General features: G+C 42.4%; 1 protein-coding gene and 1 pseudogene across 1 annotated transcript in view; both read right to left on the bottom strand.

The window, feature by feature from the left end:
• Positions 1 to 25,415, bottom strand: part of SULF2 (sulfatase 2) — a 191,160-nt gene that overhangs the window by 146,224 nt on the left and 19,521 nt on the right. The gene's annotated exons all lie outside the window — the stretch shown is intronic.
• On the bottom strand, positions 7,271 to 8,360 carry LOC116817345 (DNA (cytosine-5)-methyltransferase 3B pseudogene; annotated as a pseudogene).

Genomic DNA, 25,415 nt, shown 5'->3' with positions numbered 1-25,415 from the left:
CCCCCCCAGCTCACCTCCACTCCACCTCCTCACCTGAGGGGACTTTTAGGCGACCCCAACCACTAGGTGCCCTAGGCAGCCGCCTAGCTTGCCTAAATGGTTGCACCAGCCCTGGGTGCAATGAGTGAGTTCACTCTGTAGGCTTCAGAGCCCTAAGTCATGCTCATCTCTTCCCACTCAGTAAGAGTAATCTGTGTGCACAGCACTGGTGCTGCTGGTACAATGGTCACCTTTTAGTCCATCTCACTTGCACTCAACTGTTTTAAAAATAGCTCCACTGATAATCCCATGGTCTCATGTACCCATATCATCTTTGGTCCTCCTGGACACATTTTTAGCATATAACCCTTATCACTGTAGTCATCCAATTAACCACAATGCAGACTAGGCCAAGGGAGGAACAATTGCATCAAACGAGCACCTTTAAATTACTTTCTTATTGATAGACCTTGGCTTGAATGAGCCACCTGACTGTAACTATGACAACTTCTTGAACAAAGTTAAACAAAGTCATTCACACCAACAGAGAATTAATCATTGCCAGCACTTTTCTCTGAGTCGCTTCATATTCTCATTACTTGGGACACAGTTAGCCCATTCTTATTGCACATAGTGGCACCCACGCTCTTCTTTTAGCTGCAGTTTTCAAATTACCTGAACTCAAAAGAAGGCGCTCTTGATATTTCTCTCATTAAAAAGGAAATAAGGACATGTTCTCTGGTCAGCTTACTTTTAAATTTTCATTGGCATGGTACAGCTGTGAACACAGTAAAAATGGATAAAATAATAGAAAAGAAAAGACGACCACAATGACAGTGAGCAAAATAGCACATTTTGGGGCACATAGCACACTGAGGAATTCAAAAAATAGTTAATAAAATAATGATTAAAGGACCTTTTTTACACAGAGAGGTGTTGGGTATTCATGGTCTGAGCTTCAGGTGTGCTAAACACTCCACTGAACTCAGTGGAATTTACAGGTAACACCACATCTCTGAAAAATCAGCCACTGACCTATCTATCTCAGCTTTCCCATCTGCAAAATGAGGACAATAATAATGGCCTACTGAATTGTTTGTGCAGCAATTGAAGACGTGAACTGCTTTAAGCCTAAATATTATTAATATTGCTCTTCCGTTGAAGGATTGTTTTCTTACCATGAAATAATGGATCATTTCAAAATATTAACAAAACAAGAATAAAGAGAGAACTCCTTCCAAAAACCCAGAGCTAGAGATTTCTCCTTCAACCTCATTAGGTAGATTCTCAGCTGATGTGAACTGATATAAGCGCCACTGAAGAGATTTCAATGGAACTATGACAGTTCACACCAGTTTAGGATATGCCCTCTATGTCCCTGTCCTATTACAATGAAGCACTGCTCTGCATTTTTCAGAACGTGGGAGTGAAAACACTATTACATCTCACCCCACACACACCCCCTCCCAACACTGAAGTACAATGATATTTCTCCTTCTCAGCATCTTCTCTATCTGGGGGCTTCTTAGTTCTTAAGTTTTGTAGAGTTCTTACTACCAAGCCAGATAACATTGTGTGTTCTCGGCTTGTAAAATGGGAGACAGTCAATGGGCCTAATACGCCTTTGTGTTACACTAGTTCTACAATGGGGTGACTCCACTGACAAAAGCAACACACTAGTGTAAAACTGCTATGATGCAGTGCAGAATCAGGTCCAATAACTTTGCTTCAACTCAATATATTTTGCCTACAATCAAACAAGAACTATGGACATACACCAAGCCACTAATTCAGAAGCATAGGCTTTGCTATGCAATAGTGCTGGATAGTTCCAGTTATAACCCATCTTATTGTTTAGTACATCATCAGCTCCCTCTCAGCTGTTATTCTCAACTGCCAAAACAAACAGGGAAAAAAAAAACCCTACTAATCACTGCATATTTCAGGGTATAGAAAAATCTATTCCTGAAACTGCAAAAATTACCTCCTGTTAGGGCGGGAAATTATGAGTCATCAATTTTTACCCATAATGTTTCAGTCAATTGTACTAGCCTACACCAATTATCTGTCAATGGCTGTTTACTCTGGATTTAATCTGCAGGAGGAAATTCATGTCATCTGCCAGAGCCCGTTTTGATGTCTCCGATTGGAGATTAAAATAAGACATTTTGGCAGAACTCAACTGCAAATTATTTAGCATGACAAACATCTCTGACAAAGTTCCACATTTGAGATGGGAGTGAATAACTGAAGGTGTAGCCACAAAAGAACTGAAAAATTGGCTCTAGGGATGCAGGAAAGACAAAAAGAAAGAGCAAAAGAAAATTTCAAGTTAAAGGGTGAGGATGTTACTGGGGAACAATAAAGCTACATCTTTAAATGAAGTTCGTAGCCAAGTTCTGTACACAGAAGGCTCTGATCTTTTCAAACTTGATATATGACAGATACTTAGGAAGGGGAGATCAGCAATGATGAATCTTATATATATATATATATATACACACACACACACACACACACACACACACACACACACGCCGTGTGGAGGGGAGAGCTCAATTTTCAGAGAGTGGGTGCTCAACACTTTCTGAAAGTCAGGCTTCTTTTAAAAAGCACCTCAAGTTGAGCACATTAAAACTGTGGCACCTAAAATCACTAGTCATTTTCTCAAGTCTTGGACCCTTATCCCTATATTTTTTCTTTCTGCTGTCAGTCATTCACACTGTGGTGGACTAGACTGTGAGCTTCTTTGGGCAGGAACATTATCATGTTCTTCACCGTTGCCATGAACATCAACAAGGTTATATTAGTAATTATATTTAAATAAACAGCCCTACAGTAGAGGACCGCTAAGGTTGCAAAGTCCAAAGTTAGGAAGTGATAGAATTAAATGCCTGTGTAATCTTAATTCACACTCCTTGTGCACATGCATTATGATACTGTCTCTAATTACACAACCTCATACTATTTGCCTCCCTTCCATCTGCTTCCCCCGCTCTCTCTCATTCTATTCCTATTCTTCCAAACACATCTATTTCTCATCCCTCTGCATTTCAGTCGAGCTGCTTCCTTCTCCACACTGTCTGGCTCCCAGAAGGAGGAATATCGAGAGCACAGGAGAGACCATTGTACCCCTGTTCTTAGCTCTGGTGCCTGGCTCCATAGTGGTTCCCAGCAGCTAGGGAAGTAATTGCAGGGAAGTCCTGCTCAAAGCCTGTTGCCCTGACATGAAGCATATTTGGTCTCTCTGTGGGGAGCACATGTGCAGTCCAGTCTGCACCTAGGGGCTGCGAGAGGATGGAACATGCTCAATGCAAACTGACATTGGTTCTGACAGGCATCTCAGGTGCCCTGCATCTCCTTATGACCCTGGCAGGATCAGCCCCTTACGTGGGCTCACTTGGAGTGTGTCTGTATCCGCCAACTGACTGACAGTGCTGATGCTGCAACTTGCTCCAGCATAGAGACTGTGCAGAGATAAAGTTTTGATCCACTGCTGCACACAATGCTGCCACTTGGCTATTCTTCTACTGAGTGGCAGGTGAGGCACAAGCACACAGAATTTTGCACTATTTACTCAAGAGTTTTTCCTAATTTTCAAAAAATAGATGTTTCTGGCCAAACAGTTATAAATTCCTGAACTTTATAGATTTAATTTTAAAATGAAAAATATTTGGCTGTGCCATTACAAGCTTGTATTTTAGAATCCCACATTCATGCTCTAAATGATTTTGAATCTTCACAGTGGAAGAGGAGGCAACTTTGGAAAACTAAGAGACTGAACCTTTACGACAGTGGCTTTTCTGTTTCTGTGTAGCAATGCTCTTTGATTTTGTTGCAATCAGAAGTCATGAGGTGCACTCTGCTGCAATAATAGAACATAATTATCTTGCTATTACATTTAATAAGTTGACTAAGTGAACACAAAATGTTCAGTGTTCACACTACTAAAAGCAGCAAGTGTCAGTGAAGCCAGCTCACCTAGACTGCTCAGAAAAAAAGATGGCAAAACCTTTTATCTCGTCTTTTAAGTGCTTGATTTAATATTACATAGTAACCCAGAGAATCTGAGATAAAAGGATCAGAGTGAACTACCTCTGAGAGATGATGGGAACCTCTCTCTTGTGAAGTGAACTTATGATTCTTCGGTGTTGCTTTTTGTCTTTCAACAAGATTAGAGGGACTGTTCTCCTACTGACATATAGGATAGGGAACTTCTGACCCAGGGGTAGGCAACCTATGGCATATGTGCCGAAGGCGGCATGCGAGCTGATTTTAAGCGACACTCACACTGCCCAGGTCCGGGCCATCGGTCAGAGAGGCTCTGCATTTTAATTTAATTGTAAAAAAAGCTTCTTAAATGTTTTTTTTTAAAAAAAACTTATTTACTTTACATACAACAATAGTTTAGTTATATATTATAGACTTAGAGAAACAGACCTTCTAAAAACATTAAAATGTATTACTGGCACGTGAAACCTTAAATTAGAGTGAATAAATGAAGACTTGGCACACCACTTCTGAAAGGTTGCCTACCCCTGCTCTGACCTAATGGGACAATGGTCATCTTATACCACAGACTTTTGCCTTAGTTCTTCCAAGTATAAATGAAAGCGGGGTATGGGATTGGATTTTTTCCTCAGGTAAGTTAATTTTCCGAGAAGGGCACTTGCTTGTCACAGAGATTTAGCTAAATAAACAAGAATATAATAAAGCCAAATATAGACATATAAATTATAACCCTTATTTACCTGCAGAAAGACTAGCGTGTGGGTGGCTGCTTCAAGCTAAAAAATGGAAGCACATTTATGTTGCTTTTTCAGTGTTTATGCATATATGCTCATTGTGAGGGCAACTGCATGTTGATCCAGAATCTGGCACATTTCCTGCCTTCCCTCTCACCAGAAAATAAACCAGCTAAGAGAGGAGACCCGTTGACAGCAAGAGGTCTTAATGAAAACACAGTAATTGAACTCTGACATTACTCAGCTTCTCTGAAGCAATAGACATATTCACCTTGGGAATTGTATAGCAAAGCTAATCACACACAACGTTTAAACTTCCGGGGCTGGAGATTAGGAGGGAAGGGAATGAGATTAATTGGAAATCTAAATTCTTGGACACTATAATGGCAAAAGTATTTGTAAGCCCTGAAAAAAAAAATCCTCTTGGTGATACTTAGCATTGAGAAAAAGGAAAGAATTTCTTAGGAATTTTAATTCACTAGTCATACTACCATATGTACATTCTTCCATTATGTGTCAAAACGCACATGTTCTTGCCCTAACACCTTTGGTACTTACAGTTTATTTTGCTTTGTGAATCAATTATTAAACGTCTCTCTGACAAAAGACATTTCCTTTTCAGTGTTTTATCTACATTTATGGCACGACAAATTCACTATTTATTAGATAAGACAAGCAATATTTGGAATAAAAAGAACTCGCTTGTAATAAGTGAAGCACTGAAATTCACTCACAAGCATGTTTATGAATAATTAAGTGGGTGATGTACAGCTACATTACCATGAGACTCTTATGGTTCAGATCATCATTTCTCAGCAAGATACTGGCAAGGCTTTGTTTCTCTAGTATAAAGAGTGTCTTAATTAAATCTTCAGTCTTCAATATGGCAAAATTTATTCTTGTTTATATAGGCTCACGTTACTGTAAACTTCATAATATTTACTCCATAAAATGTTCATTTTCTGCTTAAATTAGCCAGATTTCTTGGAGGGGGTGTATGTGGGTTATTTCTTGGTTGTTGCTGGGTTTTTTTTAAACTTCAGAAAAAAAATTCTAAATGTTCTTTAGGAGGAAATAAATTGTATTATTCAGGCCCTGGGAGTAGACATCTGAAAATAATTGTTCTTGAAAAATAATAAAATTTCCATTTCAACATATTGTTACTATGTTGGAATGAGTTTCACTCCACCCACAGAGTCATAAAGCTCTGTATAATTGTCCATGTCTTAATGACCTCAGGCTCCAAATACAATCATTGGTCTTTGCATACACAGTCTGTCACTTCTGGTGCTTGAGTATTGACATTGCATTTCTTTTAGGTTCTTTGAAGCCCTTTAATGACCACAGCAATTAATAATGCATCATTCTCTCTCCTCTAGCTAATTTTAATTGCTGTAATTTATGTCCCTTGACAATACTTGCACTACACATGCAATCTATACTGCTGTGACTGAGTTAGAAGATCACACACTCAAGGTCCCTAGCAAGTAAACAACACAATTCCAGGTTCATGGACATCATCTCCAATTGACATCAATTACTGTTCAAGGAAACAAGCCATGACATTACAGGTAACAAACAGTTCATTTTTATGTTCTGAAACAGAATGGACCTCATCATTAGTGCTTTGGCAATTAATTAGAACTTCAGAGCTACAGAAACAGCATTTTATTGATATACCCCTAAATCTAACAGTTCAGTAAGTGAACATAGGAAAAATCAATCTCAGATTAACAACTGGAGAGCTTCTACAGTACATGACCAACTACAGGCCCATAATTCTATGAAAATACATACCTACCATGCATACATAGGTGGATTAAGACAAAGCACAATAGTTTAATGCCTTGAGCTTCAGATTATGTCACATGAAAACAGAACTTCAGCTTTCTTTGAAAAACAAAGCTAATATGGTTCCAGAACTCATGGATACAAAGAAAATCTTGAAAAACTATGACCCAAGTATAATAAATACCTGCCTGAGTCTGCAGTCTGAAACAAGAAGCCCAAAGAGGTGTGAACTACCCCATCTACTCAACTCTGAAACTTGGTCCCCCTCCAGGGATGCCCCATCTAAATTATGTCTAAGGGTATGTCTACACTATGAAATTAGGACGATTTTATAGAAGTTGATTTTTAGAAATCGATTTTATACAGTCAGTTGTGTATGTCCTCACTAAGCGCATTAAGTCGGCAGAGTATATGCTCACTACAGTGGCTAGCATCGACTTATGGAGTGGTCCCACTGGAAGTCTGAGTTAAGCTCCCAATGCCTGATTGGGCAAAAACATTGTCGTGGGTGGTTTTGGGTACATGTCGTCCGTTGCCCCTTCCTCCATGAAAGCAATGGCAATCATTTCGCGCCTTTTTTCCTAGGTTAGCCATGCAGAAGCCATACCACGGCAAGCATAGAGCCTGCTCAGCTCACTGTCACCACTGCAGTTGTGGGCAAGTCTGCTGTGGGAGCTGCTGTGATCCAAGAAGCCAATGCAATCACTAATGTTCTGTTATCAAGGGTAGTGATTCTGGGAAACATGCTGGCCTTTTCAGATTTTAGACGCATCATATTCCTGTTCTTTGTCACTGGTGAAGAAGTCTTGCAGCCATACTTTCTAGTCTGGTCAGCACCGTAACACCTCATAGCACTTCTGTGGTTGATACATGTAACAGCTCCAGGGCTCTTGCTCTGATGCCTTGGCCGAGGTATCTTGCCCTACCAGGACCTCCAAGCATTCAACACAGAAGCACTTGCAGCAGCTGGCATTGCTACACAGCGGCAGCTCCTTGCCTTCCCAGCAGACAGTGCAGTAGCACTGATACCCGTCCTCGCTGTGTGTGTAGAAGAGTGCCAGGAATTGATCCCTGCAAGTCTGGCAAAGACCCGCCTCAAACAGCAGGTGGAATGTGGCTGTTTTTCCTCTCCTGCACGATAAAAAAACTGTCTTCAAGGCTCCTATTGTTGTTTGTGACTTTGGAAACCATTTGCTCTCCGCTCTGGTCCTCTTCCACCCACTCCTTCCTGTTGTTGCAGAAGTTAGTCTTTAGCCGCTTGGCCAGGGGTTCTGGGAACATCTTCCCTGCCCTGCTCCTAGCAACCTCCAGGGCCTGGTGTACAGCTTGTTCATAGGAGACCAGCTTATTAAATGTGGAGTGGTTGAAAATGTTGCCTAAAAGCCCTCAGATCCACCAGCTTGTCTGCTGAAACCTCGGAGAACTTCCGATCCCCAAACCATGCACCCAGTGCATTCCGGAGATTGCCTGATGTTTGGATGTGACTCTGTAGGAGACAATGATTGCAGGCCACCAGGAGAAGCCCTTGATCTTCCCTCACATAAGCTTCCCAATTCCAAAATCTTTCCCATCATGGTATTCCACCACTTCCCCTGCAACTCTGCTCTCCTGCTCCCCAGTGACGAGCTCGAGGGATCCGTTCTGGTTCCCTGGGGTGCTGCTGGCAGACGTGGTACTGCTGCTCTGGGAGGACTCCTTGGAATCCTCCTCAGTGAGGTCGATTAGGGGTGCCTGGACAGACATGGCCATCCTCCTCTTTGAGCACCAAATGGGAGCCAGAGACTCCAGGTCATTCTCTTCTTTAAGTTTCGTCTCATGGAGATTCAGTCCTACCTGGAATATCATGCAAGCTGGAGGCTTCTGCCTCAGGCTGCTCTCCCAGCCAGCAGGTCACACCTATCACAGCCTACCCCTTGCTCCCATGGTCATGAAGCCTGGACAGTAGTAAGGAGCAGGTCAACTGTAGGCTGAGCAAGTGCAGAATGGTGGTAGAATGTGCCTTTGGATGTTTAAAAGCTCACTGGCGCGGTTTTCTGACTAGGTCAGATCTCAGCACAACCAACATTCCCATTATTATTGCTGCTTGCTGTGTGCTCCATCATATCTGTGAGGGTAAGAGGGAGATGTTTATGGCGGGGTGGGAGGTTGAGGCAATTCCCCTGACATCTGATTTTGAGCAGACAGACACCAGGGTGATTAGAAGAGCGCAGCAAGGTGTGCTGCTCAGAGAGGCTTTGAAAACCTGTTTCATGATTGGCCAGGCTTCGGTGTGACAGTTGTGCGTGTTTCTCCTTGATGCAAACCCGCCCCCCTTTGTTGATTTTAATTCCCTGTAAGCCAACCACCCTCCCCCTTTCAAAATAAAGAAACTATTGTTTTGAAACCATGCATTCTTTATTAATTTTTTTTAAAAAATGAGATAAACAGACAAGGTAGCCCAGGTGGGGTGGGGGAGAAGGGAAGGACAAGGCCACATTGCTTATTGTAGCCACACTAAAAATCAAACTGTTTGAATGACAGCCTTCTGTTGCCATCTCTAGAGTGGAGTGGCTGGGTGCCCAGGGACTCTCCCCAGTGCATTATTGGGCATCTGGGCAAGGAGGCTATGGAACATGAGGAGGAGAGGAGACAGTTATACAGTGGATGCAGCAGAGGCCTGTGCTCTTGTTGGCTTTCCTGCACCTCCAACAGAGACTTCATCATGTCCGTTTGCTCCCCACATTAGCCTCAGCATCGCGTCCTGCCTCCGCTCTTTGTGCTCACTTAATGCTTTCCTGGACTCTGCCACTGAATGCCTCCATGCATTAAGCTGTGCCCTATCAGTGTGGAAGGACTGCATGAGCTCGGAAAACATCATCACGAGTGCGTTTTTTTCACCATCTGATCCGCGATAACCTCAGGGACGGAGATGATGGGGGAGCACAGAAACATTCTACATTCTACGATTCTGGGGGGACTGCATGGTCACTTGTGCTACTGAGTTCGCCATGCTGACCAAACAGGAAATTAAATTCAAAAGTTCCCGGGACTTTTCCTGTGTACCTGGCTAGTGCATCTGAGTTCAAAGTGCTGTCCAGAGGGTCACAATGGAGCACTCTGGGATAGCTCCTGGACGCCAATACCGTCGATTTGCATCCGCACTACCTCAAATTCAGCCCAGCAAGGTTGATTTTAAACACTACTCCCCTCATCGGGGAGGAGCACAGAAGTTGATTTTAAGAGCCCTTGAGGTTGACGGAACGTGATTGGTCGTGTGGATGCAGTCATTTTTTAAAATCGACTAATGCGGCTAAATTCGACCTAACCCTATAGTGTAGAACAGGGCTTAGGCCCAGCTGCCTTAATTCAGCTATGCTATTACGTCACCTAATGCATTCCCCTGGCAATGGAGGACAGCTCTATAGAACACACTGTCATGTGCTTCATTCAATCCAGCTTTTATTGGTCTTCATGGCCCTGCTCAGCCCAGGCCTTGTTTACACTACACAGTTTTGTTGACAAAAATCAACAAAAGTCAGCTTTTGCCAACAAAAGAGAAGAGGTGTACACACTGCAATGCTCCTTCTGCCGACAAAACACTCCTGCTTTGCTGACAAAATAAAACCACCTTGGTGAGAGGCATAGAGCTTTTTGCAGCAAAGGCCCAGGAATTTTTGAAATTCCACTTCCTGTTTGCTCAGTGTGGACAGCTCACATTGCATCTTCCCAGCTGTCCATGGCAGCTCCATGCAGCCAACACTCTCCCGCTCAGAGCGCACCTGAGATGTCGGATCTGCTGGCGCTGTTGGAAGGGAAGGCTGTACAGTCCCAGATCTGTTCCAGCCATACGAACTTCAATACCGACAGTCCGATTTCTCGTGGCTTGATGGATAAGGGCTACGAATGGGACTCTGGTGCTGCACCAAAGACCTGCTGCTTCTACAAGGAGCTGGATGCCATCCTTGGTGGTGACTCCACGTCAATCACCAAGAGCCCCATGGATACTTCAGTGGCACTGGAGGTGGTGGACAATGGATCCAACTCCAAGGACGAAGTTGTGGATGAGGATGACAAGTTGGAGGATGATGTGAAGCACATAACACGGTCATCTGGTGGCACAGTGAATCAGGACCTCTTTTCCATTCCTGAGAGGTCACAGCCAGTCCCAGCAGTCCGTCTCTGACATGCATGATACAGGAGAGAAGAGAGTCCTGGTAAGGGATATTTTTGAGCTGATGCTGCTTGTTATATGAGGAAGAGCTGTCTTTTGCTCTGTATATTCTAGAAGTGGGTAAAGGATGGAAACCTACAAGACTAGCTGTGAGTGCGTGTGCTCCCATTCCCTTGTGCAGTTAAGCAGTGTAGCGGAACAGTGTGTTAATGCACTCAGATTTCACAGGAGTCCTCCAGGAGGTATTCACCAATCCTCTGCTGAAGGTTCCTTGGCAGAGTTGCTTTGTTCCTTCCCCCATTGTAGGGAACCTTTCTGCATCAATTGGCAATCACTTGTGCAGGACCAAAGTGGCACACAACGAGCAGCATAGGGACAGGATTTGAAGTTGCATGCATATGGAGATGCACTCTTGCATCCTTGCTTACCCTCAGGAATGAATATCGGCTTCAATGACACCCACCTGTGGAAAATGGTGGTAGAATTTACAATATTGTCCCTAGTCGCCTGCGGTAATTCCCTTAAAGAAAACAAAAACCACCACCTATACACTTTACCCCATCTTGAATGCTCAGCTCCTCCTACCCCCATGCAGAACTCACCATATTTAGATGAGTGCTTGCCAGGGGACAGAGAGAGTTATTTGTATGTAAAAAGAGGCATTTTACTATAATGATTCAGTGCTGTGTATGAATTAACAAACATGCTTCTGTTTATTGTTTTTTGTGTTTATGCAGATGTGGCCTTCAGGAGAAGCCCCTACACACCGGAAGAGCGCCTCCACCAGATAAGGAAGCGACCAAGGTGGAGCAAGGAGGATATGTTCCAATCCTCAGAGGCCAAAAAAGGAGAATGCTGGGAGTGGAGAGAGACTCTGAAGAACAAAATTAAAATAGAAAGGCAGGATAGAAAGACTGAGGATTGCATCGTAAAGGGCCAGGAGAGGAGGATAAAAGTGATGGAGCAAACAGCGATGCTGAAGTCCTTAATCATGCTCCAGGCAGAACACACATGTGTTTGCCCTCCACCCTTTGCAGCCGATACAGAACTGCTTTCCATGCTCCCCCCTACATTCCTTGCAACTTCCTGGAATGTCTCAGTATCCCATTCACTCCACCTCTTCAGACAGTTTCCAAAGTTAAAGCTGGACTTACACACAGCTATGAGAGCCTACACTGCCCTGCACTCTTATTTCCTTTCCCACCAAGCCTTTTGTGTGTGTTAATTGATAGTTGTTAAAAACAAACTCTCTGAAAGATAACCAGTCTTTATTTGTCTCCTACACACGGTGGTTGCTGCTGGTAGTAATACACAGTGGCATTTTGATAATTTGCTGACTACAAATCCCAGTCAGGAATTATCACAATTTACATGCAAGGCGGCAAGTTAACGAAGAATGGTGTATAGAAAAACACATTACTGGTGCTCATTGTCAAAAAGTTGCCTCAAAGCCTCCCTGATTTGAATAGCCCCCCTATTGTGCCCCTCTAATAGTCCTGGTATCTGGCTGCTCAAATTCAGCAACGAGGCAATAAGCCTCCACGCTCTAACCTGGGGGAAACTTTTCACCCTTAGCGTCACAAATATTATGGGGTGCGCAGCAGGCTGCTATTATCATGGGAATAATTTTCCTCATTTAGGCCTAACCTGCCATAAAGGCAGCAGCGGGATGCTTTTAATCTGCCAAAGGCACATTCTATTGTCATTCTGCACCTGCTCAACCTACCGTTGAAGTGCTCCTTGCTGCTGTCCAGGTTTCCTGTGTAAGGATTCATGAATAAGGCCGCAGGTTTGTCACAGAGATCACATTCACCTCCATGACTTCTGCAGTGGCTGGTGTGCCTGGCTCGGGCCACTGTGCTCCCCCAACAGCCGAGTTTGGATGTGGGATGGGACAGGGGGTTGGGCTCTGGGTGGCGCTTACCTGGGGGGCTCCCCGGAAGCGGCGAAATTTCCCCTCGCTCAGCTGCTAGACGGAGGCGTGGTCAGGAAGCTCTGCACACCGCCTCTACTCAGAGCACTGGCTTCACAGCTCCCATTGGCCAGGAACCATGGTAGTCTGAACTTGCCAGCTTCCACACAGCAATCAGATGCACTTCTTCACTGAGAGGGTAGCCCTCATTTTGGTGTTCTGGCACCACAGTGATGGGGCAAGTTCTGGAAGGTGGCTTTCCACATCCGAAAGTTCTGCAGCCACTGCTCGTCATCCCAGACTTGCATAATGATGCAATCTCACCACTCAGTGCTTGTTTCCCAGGCCCAAAAGCGAGGGTCCATCATGTTCAGCTGCTCCCTGAATACCAAAAGTAATCTGATGTTGTTTCTTTCCATGACGCACAGCCATGATTCCTGATCAGATTGGGTGTTCATAAGGTACTACATGACCATCCACGATGTGTTCATAACAGTGACCACAACAACAGAGAGCAATGAGGGATCCATACTTTCAGACAGAGATGGCGGTTGCCCAGTAAACAAGGGCTGTTGAAAAATGCTGTGAAAAGCAGTCAGAACCCCAGAGAATGCTGGTATAGAAAGAACTGCATCATGGGATGTTGAGCTTGCAACCATGATGCATTGCGAACTACACCACCTTCCCACAACTCCTAGCTGCAGAAGGTGGAATGTAACACAATTGAATAGCTACCCACACTGCACTGCTCTCTCTGTCAATGCTAGAGTATCAACTGTGGACGTGCTCTACCGACAGAAGGAGCATTGTGTGAACATGCACGAGCGATGTAATTGTAACGGTTTTTGATTGTCGGCGCAACTTGAGTTAACAGAACTCTGTAGCGTGGACAAGACCTCAGTTCCTGCCTACATCTCCTATTACTCTCAGTCCACTTTGGGCAAACCCTGGGGCTTACTGGCCTCTAGGTAAAGTTCTCCCATTCTTGTTCTCATCATTCTTCCATGGAGCTCCCTCTGCCTAGGAATATCTTATGCTTCTCCCCAGGTTTTCCTCACATTCCTCCTCAAAACTTAGTCCATAAGCATACTATTCTTTATCCTCCCCACACAAGTGTTTTTTTTTTTAAAAAAGCTTCATGCTCTGCATCCTGTTGCAACATTTACACCACCTAATTACATTCTGCATATTCTATACGTTCTGTCTTGTTTGATAATTTACATTGTAGACTCCTTGGGGAAGTGATTATGTATCTTCTTTATTCTGTATAGTACATAGGATACTGTCTGTCCAACAAATGATCAATATTAATAAATATTCCTTTTTTAATAACTTTTTGTCCAGATATAAATTTACATTTCCCCTCCCAAAGGTTCAAGATTCAACATAATCGAGATTAAGAGGCCATAAAAAGAGTTTGACAGAAACCGCTGTGCAACAAAAAAAAAAGGACCTTTAAACAAGGAAATAGGACCATATCTTGGCTGCCGAGTAGCAAATTCCCACTAATTACAAACAGAGTAATGTGTGTGGAGCAGTAGCAGGACATAGCCCTGTTAAGGATTAATTGAAGGCTACCTAATTCTCCTTATGTTCAAGGATGTAAATTGGATGAGTTTAAAGAACTAGGCCTTACCTTTTAGCATTTCTTCTAATGATGTGAAGTTACTGTGTGTGACAGAGAGAGAAGCTGGGGGGGGTGGCGCGGAGGAAGAGAGGTGGCAAGAGAAGGGGAGATTTGGACTAATAAATATTAACCTCTGACACTTCAGCAATGACCATTATTTTTATGGAACTAAATATACAGATCTGACCTCCATTACGCTGAAATTGATACGGCTGCACAAGTACAACTCAGGGTGCATTTCAATCTAACTACTTTTTTTTTTTTTTTTTAATCATGACATGGTTTTCTAGGGATATACAGTAGTAGGAAATGGAAAGAAAGGGAAGGAAAACCAACTCTAATTGCGGCTTGCAATGCATCTATCATCATTCAACCTCCAAGTGCCTACTAATGGAGCTTTAAAGTAGTACAGATCTTTAACTAGTCTCTAGTGAACTATATCTTATATGCTACCCTCAGAACTGATCTGAAATGCTCCATAAATTTACTGGCACTGAGCCGAAAGAGTGCACTTCTTTAAACTGTTTGATCTCCATCAGTAGTGAAGCTTTAGTTTGTTATGCTGTTCATCACCTCTAGGAAGCCAGAACGAACAGAGGGGAATAAGATGTGGGGGGCATAGGGACAGAAGGTTCTGTAACCACTAATTCACACTCCACTCCAGAACCTGGAATTGAACCCAGAATTCTTGAGTCCCAACAGTTCTCTCCTATCAGCAAATACCTGTGAAACCCACTGACAAAGTTTAGTCTCCCTCAAGTAGCTTTCCCATATAGAGGATAATAGATTGCTATTATTACCAATTACTAGGTTAGCTCAAGAAATAGGTAGTGCTCTGGAGCCAAAGGTTCCAACTCTGCTAATAATCCATATGCAGGTCAATATGGAATTTCTGTTTTTTCCAGTCTACTATTTAAAAAAAACACAACAAAAACTATGAAATTACATTAAGAAAAACACGTCAAATTTCATACTCTTAGTGTTCAAAAAGTATGGAAAAGTTTAAAATCACCAGTGCAACTTAATTCAGTCCCCCCATATTCGTGATCATACAGTCTTTAATTATACAATTACATACTTACAAAAAAAAAAACCCTGGCCTTGTTCAATGCACAGGATAGTTGGTGCTTTGAGAAGGAATCAAGGTTGTGTAGTGAAGGGGACTATTGTCCATACATGCTCTGCCTTGTTTGTTGAAGTTGGAATGTGTGTAGTGAATGAAACAGGGGGCTGCAAGAACAGAAAGGATGGTCTCCTGGTTAAGGTAGTTTAATATTGTCCTGAAAAACTGGATTCTAACTCTGCCTCTGCCACAGAGTTCCTATGTGATGCTGGACAAGACACTTTAAGCCACAATTAGTGGCAAAAAGAGAAAAGTCAGTCTTCCTCATTTTCCAGTGCTCAGCTTGAGACAACTGGGGCCTGATCTACAGAAGTGCTCAGCACACTTATCTGAAAGTGAAGTCAATGACAACTGTGCTTTGAACACGTGAAGTGCTAAAAAATGCCAAGTACCCTTAAAAATCAAGTCTTAGAAGTCTTAAGTTGGGCACCAAAGTTAACTGACACTTCTGACCTTAATTTCTTCATGCCTCAATTTCCCATCTTTGAAATGGGGTTTAGTAATACCACCTCACTTATTGTGAAGATAAATCCATTAGTGTTTTTGAAGCATTCAGGTGCTCCAGCAACGAGTGACAAACCACCCCCCCATGAAAAATGTGATAATTCTGCATTAAGCACATGATTTGGATGGTGTATGATAAATAAAGCATATGGCCACATATTGAATGAGGAGAATAAAAAGAAATATTAAATAACTATCATTTGTACCATCCATCCTGTGCACTCAGGAGGAGTTTTTGTGAAAACAAAACAGTATGTAATCATGTCATTAAAGACTGTCATAATGCACACGCACGAGGAGGTTGAATTACAGTTGCCTGGACTACCTTAATTATGGTGTTTCTTAACTTGATTTTACAAGCAGAAAATTCTTTTCATGTAGGTTTGGTGGATTTGTTTGTTTGTTTAATATAATTGTATGTTGGTTGTTAAAGACCATGAGATGATAATGCCTTCCAGGAGCCCAAATTCAAACTGGTAACCCAGACATAAAAGTTAGTATATACCATTAACTCCTCACGCTCCCTCCCCCACAACCCAATCAGTCCCCCTTGAAACTTGTCACAGTCTTTTCTAGGATAACAGTTGCCTTTTCATTAAATAAGAACAGAATATTTAAGTGTGCTAGAAAAGTTTTATATATTACAGAAAATGGTGCTAAATTTGCTCATGCCATACTCCACAATGGTAGTGCCAGCTAACAGCACTTACAGCTGGAGAAAAGCCAAGAACCAGAGCCAAATGTACCACTGACTTCCATTAAAGCTCTCTATAGAAAGAGAGAGGGAAGCAGGCTCCTAGGACAGCTGAGGAAACAATCATGACAAAAAGTGCAATTCTATTGAAAGTCACATGCAATGGCCAGGTCAGTGGAGTCGTGCCTCTGAATCATTTAAAATTAAATCCACATTAGCTCTCTCTAAACAACGGTGAGCTACTAAGCAATGATTTTTTTTTCTTCTCTCCATCAGCATTAGGTCAATAATAAGTACTTCACCTGAGGAAAACACTTAACATTGTTTTATGTCAAAAACTTAAATCTGCTTTCTATGTCTTAGGTTCTGGAAGACTGAGCATGATCTCTCCAATATCGCCAAAGCCTGTAGCCATAGCAAAACTGAGTGCTACATGCTCCAAATTCCTTATACCAGAACTATCAGCTGTTAGCCTTGTAAATAATTTTATTTTGATTAACGCGTTTTGCAGTGCTTTGCATTTGCTCTGTATCTGAGTACGAGTGAGCTCAGTGGCTGCGTAACTGCCTCCCTTGAGCTCCAGTGTAACAATTCTCGTTGTGCAAAATATTCACACTGAAAGGTGAAAGCCTTAGAAGTTGAAGTTTCCTCATTCTGTTCCATTTTGTGAAATTAGTCCAATTTTATTTAAAAAGTTGAGCAAAATAACTTTTTCACAACAATATGGCAGAGTTTTTTGAATTAAATAATTTGTCAAAGAAAAAGGTCCTGGTTTGGACTGAAATACTTGTAAAGATTACCTTTTGTATTGAAACATGTGCAAATGTAAATTTTCATGTACTTTGCATCTATAAAATGAGTTTTCATAACATTTTGCACTGAAGTCACCAAAGGCACGATTGCAAAACTCTTCATTATTTATTGTCATAACCCACATGGCCTTAATCAAAACATTAATGCAAACTGTTCAGCGGGCCTTGTCATCTACGGTTACATATTCCACTTAGCTTCCCCCTGCAGTTTCCAATGACAAAAATGTTTTGTTGCAATCATATTACTCTCAATAAATATCATTACTGTCACAAACTCTAATTTAGAGGCTAATCTATGAAGAAGAAAGGAAATAATGGTCCATTACAGAACTGCCTCTCCCACCCTGCTGCACAGACAAGTTTCTCAGCAAGGATGGGAAATTTGTTTAAAGAAATGAAAAAAGCAGATTGGAAGGAGGTGCCATACATTGTCAGCCCCCACTGCAATGGCTAACAGCTGAAACTTGGTAATCTTTATTGACATCTCATACCACCACAGCTGCAGTCAGCAAAGATGCTCAAACTGGAGTTCATTTAAAAAAGATGCCATGCATGGCAAGCTTTGTAAGCTACTCCTATCCTGGCTGAAAAAAACCTGAATTTGACAATCTTTATGGCACACGGTGTAGCTGATCTACTTCCTCATGAATTTGAGGAGATAGGCAGATAATAAAGACTAATAGTAGAAAAGAGGTATTGTTTTGGGCTTAGTTTTCTGTGATGGATGGCCGCAGATTGCAAGAGACTTCCTGTGAGGTGGGAAAATGGATAGAAGTCTTGAGAACATTCCTTGTGTTAGCTGGTTGAATATCATCACCTGTCATAGAGAAAACAGAGCCCTGATCTCAGGATGCAGAATGTAAGGGAAGATGAAGCTGATTTCCAAATATGGAGTTTAAATTCTGCTCCTAATTCACTTAGGGTAAATATTAAGCAACTCCATGGAATTTGCACTGGAATAACTGAAATCAGAATCCAGCACATATTTGGTTACTAAGTGTAGGATCTCAAATGATGAAACAGTTTTAAGAGAATAAGCTTTATACTTTAATGTGGGGATACCGCCCTCCCTCTATACCGACTCCACCAACCGGACAAAACCTAGACAAATTCAAAGTACAAGCTGACATTGCATCTTTCATGAACTCTGTTACCACTTGGCATTGCAAGGATATTTCTGGTCAGGTGAGAGCTGCTATCCCAGAATATTACATGCCACAAAAATACTATTTTTTAAAAACAAGTCTGTGTGTTTCTTGCCTAAGAACAAGGCACAGACAAATATAATACAGAAATGCCTATGAATATATTTTAATTTCATACAGTCTTTTGGAATCAAAACTATTTTTTTTAATCTGCTGAACAGACTAGCCAGGAATCAAGATTCATTTCAACTTAATTTCTCAGTAGAAAATGCCTAAGAGTAATAAAGAATCAAAATTAGTTATTAATCCATCTTAAAGCAGTTGAATTCCATTAGGACCACATTAAGAAAACCTATAAATCAAAATCTCATCCATATATTTTTTCCCCATAGAAACCACTTTAGCTAATTGATTGTCACTTTATTAGTTTTGAACCAATTTTTATAACCCAGATAAAAAATGCATTGGACAAAAAAGACTGATGGTAAGGATGCATTGCTAAAGCCATACTCTCAGTTACCATCTTTGGAAAGAACTAAGATCCAGAAAGAAATACCTGATCCAGTTTATCAATATTTTCCACATTGGGCCTGTTTTCAGTTATTCCCTAAATGCAGCATCACACAAAATTTAATACTCTAACAAACCCCCTCTGCTTGATGGATAAAGCCGCACACAAGCATGAAAGGGAAGAAATACAAATTTCCTCTCAGATCCCTGTAAACCCAGCATTAGTGGCCAGTCTGTTTAGTTTTTGGGGCAAAGTCTTGCCCTTATGAGTTAGAACTAGAACAAGAGGAAAGTGAAGATGGTTCCTAAAAAAACCTTGCTGGTGCAGAGAGCAGAAGAGAGGATGACCTGTGCTATATAATTCATCTAGTTTCTGATTGTAAAAGGAGTAGCCTGCGCTACTTTAACAAGCATTGCTAATTGCAGCATACATGAAGAGAAGTGAGGAGGCCTGGTCATGCCTCTAGGCTGGCAGGTTACACCCTTTCTATAGTTGCTCTTGTTGGTCAGGACAGAGTAATCCTACAATACAAGAGGGTTGGGGGGAACCTCTCTGACTCCACTCCAAGAGCATCCACACACAGTTTTCTTTCACTTTGGACCAGCAGGAAAACAGCAAGCCCTGGTTTGTAAAATCACCAGTGTATGTCAAAAATTACATGTTATAAGCACTGTTGGACAATTCTAATATCACTGTGATAGAAGCAATAGAAATACAAAGATGGAGAGGGAGAGAGATTGACTGACAGAAGATCAAGCTGGGGAGAGTGATAGGGACATAAATAGCTTGTCTAAATAAACATGTCTAAGGTAATTAGCAAAAATCTAATGAAAAGGTAAACAGACTGATCTTCTGGGTGCCATGTTAGGAAAGACATGGATAAATTAGAGAGTCAAGAGAAAAGCAACAAAAATGAGGAAAAGTTGAAAAAACTAGGCATGTTTAATCTTGAGAAAATTGGAAGGAGGGGTGCCCTGATAGCCTTCAGATACACAGTGGTCAGTTGTTCTCCATGTCTACTGAAGGTAAGACCAAAATAATGGGCTTAATCTACAGTAAGCAAGATTTATGTTAGCTACTAGGGAAAGCTTTCTAGCTAAGAGTAATTAAGCTCTGGAATAGGCTTCTAAGGAAGGTTGTGGAATCCCCATCACTGAAATTTTTTAACAACAGGGTGGACAAAACACCTGTCTGGGATGGTCTAAGCATACTTGATCCGGCATCAGCGCAGAACTTGATGACCTCTTGAGGTCCGTTCCAGCCCTATTCTCATGGTTGGGTCATAGGCAATCAGACCCAGCACACCTCTACCCCAATACAATGTGACCCGATATAACATGAATTTGGATATAATGCAGTAAAGCAGTGCTACTGGGGGGTGAGGGGGGGCGCTGCGTGCTCCGGCAGATCAAAGTAAGTTTGATACAACACGGTTTCAACTAAAATGGGGTAAGATTTTTTGGCTCCCAAGGACAGTGTTATATCAGGGTAGAGGTGTAGTCAGAGCCAGAGTTGGCTGTCATGAGACAGAAGTCAAGAGCTGGCTGGCTCAGGATACCAAGAGGTCAGAGGCAGGAGACAAACTGGAAAGCAGAACCAGGAGTCAGATACCAGGAGTCAGGCCAGGGGAGCAGAACCCAGAGGCACACAGCCCAGAGCAGAGTGGAGCCTGGTTCGAATAGCTACCAGTTCCTGCTGCTGGCTTACATAAGGCCAGTGGCCACTCAACCACTCTGGGCCTCCGCCAATTGGACTTGAGAGGCAAAGCCTCACACTGGTGCTGGGCTCTGTGGATCCTGGGGAGGCTATTGTCAGCAGGCTGCCAGGCGGAGAGTTGGAGCATGGTTGCTCCCATGAACCCTGAAGGCCTCAGCTTGAGACCTGTGGATCATGACGACACCTACATTTCTGTGTTTGAAAATGATGTGGGCCCATGGTTCTTAAACAAGAATGGTCTTTAATAATAAGGGACAGTTGAGAGGTATGCTGGGCAGCTCCTGCCGATGGGGGGGGTAGGCAAAAGGGGCAATTGCCCAGGGGTCCGGGCCATTTAAAAGGGCCCGGGGGCCGCTGGCCCTTTTAAATGGCAAGGCAGGCCAGACCTTTCTAGGGAGCCCATTGACTGTTCTGCCCTGGGCACAGCTGCCCCTAGAGTACTGCAAATCAGGGTGACCGCTCCAGACTCCACGCTTTGGGGGTCCCCGTGCCCAATGCGACTGGCCAGCACAGTTGGTCCTGGAAATGACGGATTCATCACTTCCGCCCCAGGCCCCATACCCACTTAGGGACAGCCCTTGCCCTGGGGCCCGGAATTGCTTTCGACGGGCTTGATGGTGGGAAAGATATAGCACTGACACTTGTAGCTGGCTCACAGAAGGTTGTGCTATTCCCTTATCTCTTAATTTCACATAGTCCAGAAATGACAGTTTATTACCATTGTACAAAAAGCTACAATATCAGTGAATTACATCTCCTATTTGAAATATTTTTTCCAATATAAAAATTTTTGGCCAGATTCTCAGCTGGGTTAAATAGACAGATCTATTGAGTTCAGTAAAGCTACATTAATTTGCACCAGCTGAGAACCTGATCCTTATCCACAAACAAGTGCCAATTAAAATAGTACAAGAGGTTTCTGTACTCACAGAGATCAACAATTGGTCTTCTATAGACCAACACCAAGAAGTGTAATGGACAAGAATCCAACAGCAACAGCTGTAAAATATTATCAAAAATAAACTATTAAGAGAAAGCATATGATCTAACGGGGTTGGGGTGTATACATAGTCTTTATTTATTCCTCAAATCCTTTACAGTAGGTACGATGATTTTGCATTTAGACTGCATATTTCATCCCAAAACATTGCAGAAGCTGCTATATAAGTTAAAACAAGAATTTTACCCAGCAACAAAAGGCCTTTCCCATTGGGGTGCAACAGTACCTGTTTAGCAGTGGACAGCAGCATAACATTTCAGGACAAGAAATGAAAAATATTTTTCCCTCTCCTGAAAGTGCAAGAGGATTTTAGGTAATTGCCCAACTTGGAATTTCACCAGTTATCACCTCTGCTCTTGTAGAAAGGCCCACGAGAACTTGAAGAATGTGTTTTTCATAAGCATGAATGCAAAACATTCTGCACAAAAAAAGTGAGAACAACTGTAATTGTCCTTACATGCATATATAGTCACATAAGTTCAGTTATGGCAATCAAGTCCTAGGTAACAAGTGGTCAGGGTCTTAATTTTATGTCTTGTCCAAACGACAGCACTTCTGTCATGCGGAGACACTGATTAAGTCCTGACTCATATGGAAGAATTCCATTCATGGAATCACCCCCGGCCTTTTGAACAGCACCTGCAGGAATGACTCTCATACAAGCATTAACTGAAGCTGGTAAAATATCTGTGCAATTAGACTTTTTTTTTTTTTTGGCTTAAGTTTCAGTGAAAAAGAAGGGACTAAAACTGTTCATGAACAATCTCTTTCTCTTTCCCCATTTTAGATGGTTTTAAAAGGTTGCTTGTTACCTTGAGCCCCGAAGCACTCTTTTCCTCAAAACACCAGGAAAAATTAGTCCACAGTACAAGTTAACTGCCTGTTACACAGTGTGCGTAAGACTGTCCAATGCATGTTAGAAGGGTTCTGCATGATGGAGGGACTGGCAGTCAGCACTGTCCACTTTCACAGTTAATCATCACTCAAAACAGGAATCACAGTAACTAGGCACTATCGTTTGTATCATGACAGTGCTTAGGGACCCCAAACAGAGATCAGGGTCCCATTGTACTAGTTGTTTATACAAGTTGAAAGGGGAAAAAAAAAAAAAAAAAAGAGAAACATTCTCTGCCCAAGAAAGTTCACACTCTAGACTGGACATGTGCAGTCTCGCCCGTTATTTTTGTAGGCGCACACCAATGAATCATAACACAATTGCTTTCATTCACAAAGTCTTCCCGAAACTGGGTTTGTACTCCTTACTTCTCTACTATTCCCACTGGGGTAATCCCAGATCTCATACCAGGATAGCTTTTCCAAATCCTGCTGCTCTTGCATAGGGTGACCAGAGACCAAGTGTGAAAAATCGGGACAGATGGGGGGGGGGGGGTAATAGGAGCCAATATATGAAAAAGCCACAAATATCAGGACTGTCCCTATAAAATCGGGACACCTGGTCATCCTACCCTTGCAGAACAAGCATAGAGAGTTGAGAAGATCTGACTCTTACTCTTGATAACAGTGTCACTGGTGTTGCATGTGTACACATTCAGGGAGCAGTAGACCAAACTAGGCCACTGTGACACCAGTGCTAGCATCATAGCAGGAGCATTGTGTATGTGGACACTGATTCCAGCACTGAGAGTTGAGTTTTTTGGAATGCACTTTTCGAAAGTACCAAGCACCCACAAATGCAGATGAGGAATAGGAGGTACAAGTGATCAGCACTACAGAAAATTGTGTGCGCAGTGGCTCCTGAGACTATGATTCACGTACTTGGTCTCAGTTTGTAGGTTTAAACCAAGTCACCACAGAAGTAACTAACTTCCATGAAAATGTACATTTCTAATTGTGAAAAACAGTGTCTCTTTTTGAGAGGCATTGGAAAAGCAAAAGATTTATAGTTCTACAAATACAGTTTTAAGGAACGTAACAGTCATGTAATCTGGGAGAAAAGGGTTTAAATTAGTGTTGCATAGGAGAGCAACATGGCAAATCAGGTGTTTGGATGTCTTGTAAGTTATGTAAGTTTATTAATGATCTGGATGATGGGATGGATTGAACCCTCAGCAAGTTCGTGGATCACACTAAACTGTGGGTAGAGGTAGATATGCTGGAGAGTAGGGATAGGGTCCAGAGTGACCTAAACAAATTGGAAGATTGGGCCAAAAGAAATCTGAGGAGGTTCAACAAGGACAAGTGCAGAGTCCTGCACTTAGGATGGAAGAATTCCATGTAGTGCTACAGGCTGGGGAGCAACTGGCTAAACAGCAGTTCTGCAGAAAAGGACCTGGGGATTACAGTGGATGGAAAGCTGAATGAGAGTCAGCAGTGTGCCCTTGATGCCAAGAAGGCTAATGGCATATCGGGCTGCATTAGTAAGAGCATTGCCAGCAGAATGAGGGTAGTGATTATTCCCCTCTATTCGGCACTGGTGAGGCCACATGTGGAGTATTGCATCCAGTTTTGGGCTCCCCATTGCAGAAAAGATGTGGACAAATTGGAGAGAGTCCAGCAGAGGGCAACGAAAATGATCAGGGGGCTGGGGCCCATGACTTATGAGGAGAGGCTGAGGGAACTGGGACTGTTCAGTCTGCAGAAGAGAAGCGTGAGTGGGGGAATTTGATAGTAGCCTTCAACTACCTGAAGGGGGTTCCAAAGAGCATGGAGCTCGGCTGTTCTCAGTGGTAGCAGATGACAGAACAAGGAGCAATGGTCTCAAGATGCAGTGGGGGATGTTAAGTTGGATATTAGGAAATACTTTTTGACTAGGAGGATGGTGAAGCACTGGAATGGGTTACCTAGGGAGGTGGTTGAATCTCCATCCTTAGAAGTTTTTAAGGCTCGGCTTGACAAAGCCCTGGCTGGGATGATTTAGTTGGTGTTGGTCCTGCTTTGAGGAGGGGCTTGGACTAGATGGCCTCCTGAGGTCTCTTCCAACCCTAATCTTCTATGATTCCATGTTCATGTACATTTGTTTTGTCCCTGGCTTAGAATCTTAAAACAAAACATATTTAATGAAAGTTTTACAGCTCACCTCAACAGTTCTCATATGCTAAAATAATGGGAATTTCTCTCCACAGAAATAGAAACTGCATATAACCTATTGAGCTGTTATTTTTCATTGCAGTCTCTTTTGGAGCAGAGATGAGTTATGAACCTAAGTTAGCATTTGCCAGTCTTTGCTGAAGAAAGAGCTGTGACTACAGATACAGAACATAGTGAATTGACTGCCTTGGGCTTCTACTTAAAAGTGGTTCCTTCTGGCCAAGTACATAGTACATTTGCAAAGAGGCATGTTTCAATAGCACTTTCAAAAAGGACTTCAGCTTCAGAGACTTTCATTGAGACTATGGGAGATGTTTTCAGGTATACATTATGTTATTTTACAGAAACGTATGACAGCCCCCCAATGCACGCAACTAGTGCAAATCTTCTAATATCTCCTTAAAAAAAAAAAAAAAAATCTTGGAACCAAGCCATGCTAACCTCTTCACACTTCAGGCAGTATCATGGATCCCATTTCATGGCTCATTTAAAAGGAAGATTAGAAGGCCTTTTCCCTTTTTGTGTATTAAATGGTTTAATTTACAAGCGATTCAAGCCAGCATAATTATCCAAAAACAGTATGCTTCCTATATGAATTACATTTTGTTCATCCTGGTTAAACCATGTTGCACTTGCACAGTCAACAATTGCTGTTGCT

This window comes from Chelonoidis abingdonii, chromosome 14 (assembly GCF_003597395.2).
Source record: "Chelonoidis abingdonii isolate Lonesome George chromosome 14, CheloAbing_2.0, whole genome shotgun sequence".
Taxonomy (NCBI): Eukaryota; Metazoa; Chordata; order Testudines; family Testudinidae; genus Chelonoidis; species Chelonoidis abingdonii.
The sequence above is the reverse complement of the archived record's forward strand: the minus strand, read 5'-3'. Positions and strand labels throughout refer to the sequence as shown.